Source organism: Pseudophryne corroboree, unplaced genomic scaffold (genome assembly GCF_028390025.1).
Source record: "Pseudophryne corroboree isolate aPseCor3 unplaced genomic scaffold, aPseCor3.hap2 scaffold_299, whole genome shotgun sequence".
Lineage (NCBI taxonomy): Eukaryota > Metazoa > Chordata > Amphibia > Anura > Myobatrachidae > Pseudophryne > Pseudophryne corroboree.
Window position 1 is genome coordinate 730,069 of NW_026969662.1, and position 10,033 is coordinate 740,101.

At 37.0% G+C, this 10,033-nt stretch overlaps 1 pseudogene; it reads left to right on the forward strand.

Annotated features, from left to right (window-relative positions):
• The first annotated feature begins 603 nt into the window (after nt 1-603).
• On the forward strand, nt 604-782 carry LOC135016474 (U1 spliceosomal RNA; annotated as a pseudogene).
• The last annotated feature ends 9,251 nt before the right edge of the window (nt 783-10,033 follow it).

Below are 10,033 nucleotides of genomic sequence, written 5' to 3' on the forward strand. Positions count from 1 at the left end.
ATGGCCAACATGAGCCCCACACCGAAGGAGGGTGGGGGTGTTTAATGCGAACTAGGGGTCTCGCACAATGCGAACTACAGGTAGTGCTGCAGGGCCCACACCCTTTTACTTGCCTTACAGAGCAGCTCTGGAGCTGTTACAGTGCCCAGCTGCTGCAAGAAATCAGCTTGAATCCTTTAGGGGCTGGGGCATAGCCAACATGAGCCCCACACCGACGGAGGGTGGAGGTGTTTAATGCGAACTAGGGGTCATCCAAGTGCCGCAAAAGGCCGCCATGCCCTGCACGCCCCTTTTCTCTTTTCATATGCAGACGAGGGTTGAAGCCAACTTTGACCCACTGCTTGGATGACATCGCCATATGCAAATCCATCTTCTGCAGGCCTTCCCCCAGGAATGCTTGCACTAGTTGTTGCATTTGGTTTGTTGTTTGGGGGTGCTTCAGTATTAGGCAGCCTTCTGCCCTCCCATGTTCATCTGAAAATATGTGTTCTCCCTGCAGTTGTTGTCCCCAGATCAGAGTTCCCTTGTGCTGCCTCAGTTGAATCTCCTTTACTTGACAGAGATGTGCCTGAGCAGCGGCCCTCCCCAGCCCTATCCCAAATCATACTTATTTTGCATAGGAGATACCATGGTCATGAAGACTGTTCTCCCAGGGTGCGGTTCATTCATTGCATTCTGGGTATGCTGACCCCTGTGATTTCCCCAAATGTGGGAAACTCGACTGCATTATTTAATGCGAACTAGGGGTCATCCAAGCACCGCAAAAGGCCGCCATGCCCTGCATACCCCTTTTCTCTTTTCATAAGCAGACGAGGTTTGAAGCCAACTTTGACCCACTGCTTGGATGACATCACTTGCTGCCTTTCCAATGAAGCAAGTTTAATTTAATAATAGGTGAAAAACCATCCCTACAAAGGTGTTAATCAGATACTTGGCTTTGTGGACACTTTTCAGAGCACAAATTTGTTAGCATAAAAATAAAGCCAGAAAATGAAGAGCTGTTTAATCACTCAATTGGATTTTTCTGCCAGCATATTTCTTTTTCTCTGCAACCCACTGCTAAATTGTGCTTCCTAGCTGTTTTTATAAAATCACTGAATCAAATCTAACTCTGATTACATCAGAGAAGGCCAGGTACCCTACACCATAACAGGGGGTTTGAAATTTTGACTTGTCTACTTAAAGATCACCAAAATCTGATAACAAGGTCAATTAAGTCCCTGGGTGGGATTGAACCACCAACCTTTTGGTTAATAGCCTTACACACTAACTGATTGCGCCACAGCGACACTTTGCAAAAGTACATACTGACAAAGGCTAATAAGCATTCATCTAGAACGATTCCTAGAAACATTTTAAAAAGTCAATAATGTGGAGAGTTTTTGTAAGATGTTTCTTCCATCAACCAATGAAGAAACACATTGGTACTTTCCCATGATGAGTGAGTGCTTCAGGATCTTTTGCACTTACATGTGCAGCAGAGTACTGTAATGGAAGCATGCTGGGTCCATAACCCAGAGGTAGGCAGATTGAAACTATCCTCTGCTATATGCATTTTTTTTTTGTTAATTAAAGTAATCCAAAACTGGGATTGATATTTTTGCTCTTTTATTTTTACTTAAAGTACAATAACTTTTACCATTTTAATTTGTTTTAATAGTATATTGACAGTATTGTTTTCTTTCAAAAATCCAATTAATTTTCTTTACCCGATTATTAAAATGGTAATTGACAAAAACAAACTACATTGTCACCAGAAGAGCAATACAAAATGTACAAGTGATATATTAAAATCATCTTTCCAGCTTGAATTTCAATGATGCATTGGGGCAACGATTCACCCTTAAATAAAGATTTTCTTAATTCCTTACTTGTGTGCTAATTAGATATCACCTTGTTTTCACATTAAACAGACTTCCACATGAGAAAACAGCAAAGATGCAGTGGCGTTAATGTTTCCTGGTGTCAACCTGTATTATTTCCGTAGATATTGAAATGAGGATGCATCTTGCTGCCTTTCCAATGAAGCAAGTTTAATTTAGTAATAGGTGAAAAACCATCCCTACAAAGATGTTAATCAGATACTTGGCTTTGTGGACACTTTTCAGAGAACAAATTTGTTATCATAAAAATAAAGCCAGAAAATGAAGAGCTGTTTAATCACTCAATTGGATTTTTCTGCCAGCATTTTTCTTTTTCTCTGCAACCCACTGCTAAATTGTGCTTCCTAGCTGTTTTTTTATAAAATCACTTAATCAAATCTAACTCTGATTACATCAGAGAAGGCCAGGTACCCTACACCATAAGAGGGGGTTTGCAATTTTGACTTGTCTACTTAAATATCACCAAAATCTGATCACAAGGTCAATTACGTCCCTGGGTGGGATTGAACCACCAACTTTTTGATAAATAGCTGAACACACTAAGCGATTGTGCCACAGAGACACTTTGCAAAAAGCACATACTGACAAAGACTAATAAGCATTCATCTAGAACGTTTCCTAGAAAAACTTTAAAAAGTCAATAATCTGGAGAGTTTATGTAAGATGTTTCTTCCAGCAACCAATGAAGAAACACATTGGTACTTTTGCATGATGAGTGAGTGCTTCAGGATCTCTTGCACTTACATGTGCAGCAGAGTACTGCAATGGAAGCATGCTGGGCCCATAACCCAGAGGTAGGCAGATTGAAACTATCCTTTGCTATATGAATTTTTTTTTTGTTCATTAAAGTAATCCAAAACTGGGATTGATATTTTAGCTTTTATTTTTACTTAAAGTACAATAACTTTTACCATTTTAATTTGTTTTAATAGTATATTGACAGTATTGTTTTCTTTCAAAAATCCACTTAATTTTCTTTACCCTATTATTAAAATGGTAATTGACAAAAACAAACTACATTGTCACCATAAGAGCAATACAAAATGTACAAGTGATATATTAAAATCATCTTTCCAGCTTGAATTTCAATGATGCATTGGGGCAACGATTTTGTGAGAAACATCTTCACCCTTAAATAAAGATTTTCTTAATTCCTTACCTGTGTGCTAATTAGATATCACCTTGTTTTCACATTAAACAGACTTCCACATGAGAAAGCAGCAAGGATGCAGTGGCGTTAATGTTTCCTGGTGTCAACCTGTATTATTTCAGTAGATATTGAAATGAGGATGCATCTTGCTGCCTTTCCAATGAAGCAAGTTTAATTTAGTAATAGGTGAAAAACCATCCCTACAAATATGTTAATCAGATACTTGGCTTTGTGGACACTTTTCAGAGAACAAATTAGTTAGCATAAAAATAAAGCCAGAAAATGAAGAGCTGTTTAATCACTCAATTGGATTTTTCTGCCAGCATATTTCTTTTTCTCTGCAACCCACTGCCAAATTGTGCTTCCTAGCTGTTTTTATAAAATCACTGAATCAAATCTAACTCTGATTACATCAGAGAAGGCCAGGTACCCTACACCATAACAGGGGGTTTGAAATTTTGACTTGTCTACTTAAAGATCACCAAAATCTGATAACAAGGTCAATTAAGTCCCTGGGTGGGATTGAACAACCAACCTTTTGGTTAATAGCCTTACACACTAACTGATTGCGCCACAGCTACACTTTGCAAAAGTACCTACTGACAAAGGCTAATAAGCATTCATCTAGAACGATTCCTAGAAACATTTTAAAAAGTCAATAATGTGGAGAGTTTTTGTAAGATGTTTCTTCCATCAACCAATGAAGAAACACATTGGTACTTTCCCATGATAAGTGAGTGCTTCAGGACCTCTTGCACTTACATGTGCAGCAGAGTACTGTAATGGAAGCATGCTGGGTCCATAACCCAGAGGTAGGCAGATTGAAACTATCCTCTGCTATATGCATTTTTTTTTTTGTTAATTAAAGTAATCCAAAACTGGGATTGATATTTTTGCTCTTTTATTTTTACTTAAAGTACAATAACTTTTACCATTTTAATTTGTTTTAATAGTATATTGACAGTATTGTTTTCTTTCAAAAATCCAATTAATTTTCTTTACCCGATTATTAAAATGGTAATTGACAAAAACAAACTACATTGTCACCAGAAGAGCAATACAAAATGTACAAGTGATATATTAAAATCATCTTTCCAGCTTGAATTTCAATGATGCATTGGGGCAACGATTCACCCTTAAATAAAGATTTTCTTAATTCCTTACTTGTGTGCTAATTAGATATCACCTTGTTTTCACATTAAACAGACTTCCACATGAGAAAACAGCAAAGATGCAGTGGCGTTAATGTTTCCTGGTGTCAACCTGTATTATTTCCGTAGATATTGAAATGAGGATGCATCTTGCTGCCTTTCCAATGAAGCAAGTTTAATTTAGTAATAGGTGAAAAACCATCCCTACAAAGATGTTAATCAGATACTTGGCTTTGTGGACACTTTTCAGAGAACAAATTTGTTATCATAAAAATAAAGCCAGAAAATGAAGAGCTGTTTAATCACTCAATTGGATTTTTCTGCCAGCATTTTTCTTTTTCTCTGCAACCCACTGCTAAATTGTGCTTCCTAGCTGTTTTTTTATAAAATCACTTAATCAAATCTAACTCTGATTACATCAGAGAAGGCCAGGTACCCTACACCATAAGAGGGGGTTTGCAATTTTGACTTGTCTACTTAAATATCACCAAAATCTGATCACAAGGTCAATTACGTCCCTGGGTGGGATTGAACCACCAACTTTTTGATAAATAGCTGAACACACTAAGCGATTGTGCCACAGAGACACTTTGCAAAAAGCACATACTGACAAAGACTAATAAGCATTCATCTAGAACGTTTCCTAGAAAAACTTTAAAAAGTCAATAATCTGGAGAGTTTATGTAAGATGTTTCTTCCAGCAACCAATGAAGAAACACATTGGTACTTTTGCATGATGAGTGAGTGCTTCAGGATCTCTTGCACTTACATGTGCAGCAGAGTACTGCAATGGAAGCATGCTGGGCCCATAACCCAGAGGTAGGCAGATTGAAACTATCCTTTGCTATATGAATTTTTTTTTTGTTCATTAAAGTAATCCAAAACTGGGATTGATATTTTAGCTTTTATTTTTACTTAAAGTACAATAACTTTTACCATTTTAATTTGTTTTAATAGTATATTGACAGTATTGTTTTCTTTCAAAAATCCACTTAATTTTCTTTACCCTATTATTAAAATGGTAATTGACAAAAACAAACTACATTGTCACCATAAGAGCAATACAAAATGTACAAGTGATATATTAAAATCATCTTTCCAGCTTGAATTTCAATGATGCATTGGGGCAACGATTTTGTGAGAAACATCTTCACCCTTAAATAAAGATTTTCTTAATTCCTTACCTGTGTGCTAATTAGATATCACCTTGTTTTCACATTAAACAGACTTCCACATGAGAAAGCAGCAAGGATGCAGTGGCGTTAATGTTTCCTGGTGTCAACCTGTATTATTTCAGAAGATATTGAAATGAGGATGCATCTTGCTGCCTTTCCAATGAAGCAAGTTTAATTTAGTAATAGGTGAAAAACCATCCCTACAAATATGTTAATCAGATACTTGGCTTTGTGGACACTTTTCAGAGAACAAATTAGTTAGCATAAAAATAAAGCCAGAAAATGAAGAGCTGTTTAATCACTCAATTGGATTTTTCTGCCAGCATATTTCTTTTTCTCTGCAACCCACTGCCAAATTGTGCTTCCTAGCTGTTTTTATAAAATCACTGAATCAAATCTAACTCTGATTACATCAGAGAAGGCCAGGTACCCTACACCATAACAGGGGGTTTGAAATTTTGACTTGTCTACTTAAAGATCACCAAAATCTGATAACAAGGTCAATTAAGTCCCTGGGTGGGATTGAACAACCAACCTTTTGGTTAATAGCCTTACACACTAACTGATTGCGCCACAGCTACACTTTGCAAAAGTACCTACTGACAAAGGCTAATAAGCATTCATCTAGAACGATTCCTAGAAACATTTTAAAAAGTCAATAATGTGGAGAGTTTTTGTAAGATGTTTCTTCCATCAACCAATGAAGAAACACATTGGTACTTTCCCATGATAAGTGAGTGCTTCAGGACCTCTTGCACTTACATGTGCAGCAGAGTACTGTAATGGAAGCATGCTGGGTCCATAACCCAGAGGTAGGCAGATTGAAACTATCCTCTGCTATATGTATTTTTTTTTTGTTAATTAAAGTAATCCAAAACTGGGATTGATATTTTTGCTCTTTTATTTTTACTTAAAGTACAATAACTTTTACCATTTTAATTTGTTTTAATAGTATATTGACAGTATTGTTTTCTTTCAAAAATCCACTTAATTTTCTTTACCCGATTATTAAAATGGTAATTGACAAAAACAAACTACATTGTCACCAGAAGAGCAATACAAAATGTACAAGTGATATATTAAAATCATCTTTCCAGCTTGAATTTCAATGATGCATTGGGGCAACGATTTTGTGAGAAACATCTTCACCCTTAAATAAAGATTTTCTTAATTCCTTACCTGTGTGCTAATTAGATATCACCTTGTTTTCACATTAAACAGACTTCCACATGCGAAAGCAGCAAGGATGCAGTGGCGTTAATGTTTCCTGGTGTCAACCTGTATTATTTCAGTAGACATTGAAATGAAGATGCATCTTGCTGCCTTTCCAATGAAGCAAGTTTAATTTAGTAATAGGTGAAAAACCATCCCTACAAAGGTGTTAATCAGAGACTTGGCTTTGTGGACACTTTTCAGAGAACAAATTTGTTAGTATAAAAATAAAGCCAGAAAATGAAGAGCTGTTTAATCACTCAATTGGATTTTTCTGCCAGCATATTTCTGTTTCTCTGCAACCCACTGCTAAATTGTTCTTCCTAGCTGTTTTAATAAAATCACTGAATCAAATCTAACTCTGATTACATTAGAGAAGGCCAGGTACCCTACACCATAACAGGGGGTTTGAAATTTTGACTTGTCTACTTAAAGATCACCAAAATCTGATAACAAGGTCAATTAAGTGCCTGGGTGGGATTGAACCACCAACCTTTTGGTTAATAGCCTTACACACTAACTGATTGCGCCACAGCGACACTTTGCAAAAGAACATACTGACAAAGGCTAATAAGCATTCATCTAGAACGATTCCTAGAAACATTTTAAAAAGTCAATAATGTGGAGAGTTTTTGTAAGATGTTTCTTCCATCAACCAATGAAGAAACACATTGGTACTTTCCCATGATGAGTGAGTGCTTCAGGATCTCTTGCATTGGAAAATGCAGGGCTATAACGTGTAGATGAAGCACTAACAGGAGGCTTTACAATTTTCATTCTAGTGTCTTTCGTTTGGGAGAAAAATGCAAAAGTACAATGCAACTTTTCCTTGCCGATATCTCTCTTTTGCAAAGAGATAGGCATTGGAAAATGCAGGGCTATAACGTGTAGATGAAGCACTAACAGGAGGCTTTAAAATTTTCATTCTAGTGTCTTTCGTTTGGGAGAAAAATGCAAAGGTACAATACAGCATTTCCTTGCCGATATCTCTCTTTTGCAAAGAGATAGGCATTGGAAAATGCAGGGCTATAACGTGTAGATGAAGCACTAACAGGAGGCTTTAAAATTTTCATTCTAGTGTCTTTCGTTTGGGAGAAAAATGCAAAAGTACAATACACTTTTCCTTGCCGATATCTCTCTTTTGCAAAGAGATAGGCATTGGAAAATTCAGGGCTATAACGTGTAGATGAAGCACTAATAGGAGGCTTTAAAATTTTCATTCTAGTGTCCTTCGTTTGGGAGAAAAATGCAAAGGTACAATACAGCTTTTCCTTGCCGATATCTCTCTTTTGCAAAGAGATAGGCATTGGAAAATTAAGGGCTATAACGTGTAGATGAAGCACTAACAGGAGGCTTTTAAATCTTCATTCTAGTGTCCTTCGTTTGGGAGAAAAATGCAAAGGTACAATACAGCTTTTCCTTGCCGATATCTCTCTTTTGCAAAGAGATAGGCATTGGAAAATTCAGGGCTATAACGTGTAGATGAAGCACTAACAGGAGGCTTTAAAATTTTCATTCTAGTGTCTTTCGTTTGGGAGAAAAATGCAAAGGTACAATACAGTTTTTCCATGCCGATATCTCTCTTTTGCAAAGAGATAGGCATTGGAAAATGCAGGGCTATAACGTGTAGATGAAGCACTAACAGGAGGCTTTAAAATTTTCATTCTAGTGTCCTTCGTTTGGGAGAAAAATGCAAAGGTACAATACAGCTTTTCCTTGCCAATATCTCTCTTTTGCAAAGAGCTAGGCATTGGAAAATTCAGGGCTATACCGTGTAGATGAAGCACTAACAGGAGGCTTTTAAATCTTCATTCTAGTGTCCTTCGTTTGGGAGAAAAATGCAAAGGTACAATACAGCTTTTCCTTGCCGATATCTCTCTTTTGCAAAGAGATAGGCATTGGAAATTTCAGGGCTATAACGTGTAGATGAAGCACTAACAGGAGGCTTTAAAATTTTCATTCTAGTGTCTTTCGTTTGGGAGAAAAATGCAAAAGTACAATGCAGCTTTTCCTTGCCGATATCTCTCTTTTGCAAAGAGATAGGCATTGGAAAATGCAGGGCTATAACGTGTAGATGAAGCACTAACAGGAGGCTTTAAAATTTTCATTCTAGTGTCTTTCGTTTGGGAGAAAAATGCAGAAGTACAATACACTTTTCCTTGCCGATATCTCTCTTTTGCAAAGAGATAGGCATTGGAAAATTCAGGGCTATAACGTGTAGATGAAGCACTAATAGGAGGCTTTAAAATTTTCATTCTAGTGTCCTTCGTTTGGGAGAAAAATGCAAAGGTACAATACAGCTTTTCCTTGCCGATATCTCTCTTTTGCAAAGAGATAGGCATTGGAAAATTCAGGGCTATAACGTGTAGATGAAGCACTAACAGGAGGCTTTTAAATCTTCATTCTAGTGTCCTTCGTTTGGGAGAAAAATGCAAAAGTACAATGCAGCTTTTCCTTGCCGATATCTCTCTTTTGCAAAGAGATAGGCATTGGAAAATGCAGGGCTATAACGTGTAGATGAAGCACTAACAGGAGGCTTTAAAATTTTCATTCTAGTGTCTTTCGTTTGGGAGAAAAATGCAAAAGTACAATGCAACTTTTCCTTGCAGATATCTCTCTTTTGCAAAGAGATAGGCATTGGAAAATGCAGGGCTATAACGTGTAGATGAAGCACTAACAGGAGGCTTTAAAATTTTCATTCTAGTGTCTTTCGTTTGGGAGAAAAATGCAAAGGTACAATACAGCATTTCCTTGCCGATATCTCTCTTTTGCAAAGAGATAGGCATTGGAAAATTCAGGGCTATTACGCGTAGATGAAGCACTAACAGGAGGCTTTAAAATTTTTATTCTAGTGTCTTTCGTTTGGGAGAAAAATGCAAAAGTACAATGCAGCTTTTCCTTGCCGATATCTCTCTTTTGCAAAGAGATAGGCATTGGAAAATGCAGGGCTATAACGTGTAGATGAAGCACTAACAGGAGGCTTTAAAATTTTCATTCTAGTGTCTTTCGTTTGGGAGAAAAATGCAAAGGTACAATACAGCATTTCCTTGCCGATATCTCTCTTTTGCAAAGAGATAGGCATTGGAAAATTCAGGGCTATAACGTGTAGATGAAGCACTAACAGGAGGCTTTAAAATTTTCATTCTAGTGTCTTTCGTTTGGGAGAAAAATGCAAAGGTACAATACAGTTTTTCCTTGCCGATATCTCTCTTTTGCAAAGAGATAGGCATTGGAAAATGCAGGGCTATAACGTGTAGATGAAGCACTAACAGGAGGCTTTAAAATTTTCATTCTAGTGTCCTTCGTTTGGGAGAAAAATGCAAAGGTACAATACAGCTTTTCCTTGCCAATATCTCTCTTTTGCAAAGAGCTAGGCATTGGAAAATTCAGGGCTATACCGTGTAGATGAAGCACTAACAGGAGGCTTTTAAATCTTCATTCTAGTGTCCTTCGTTTGGGAGA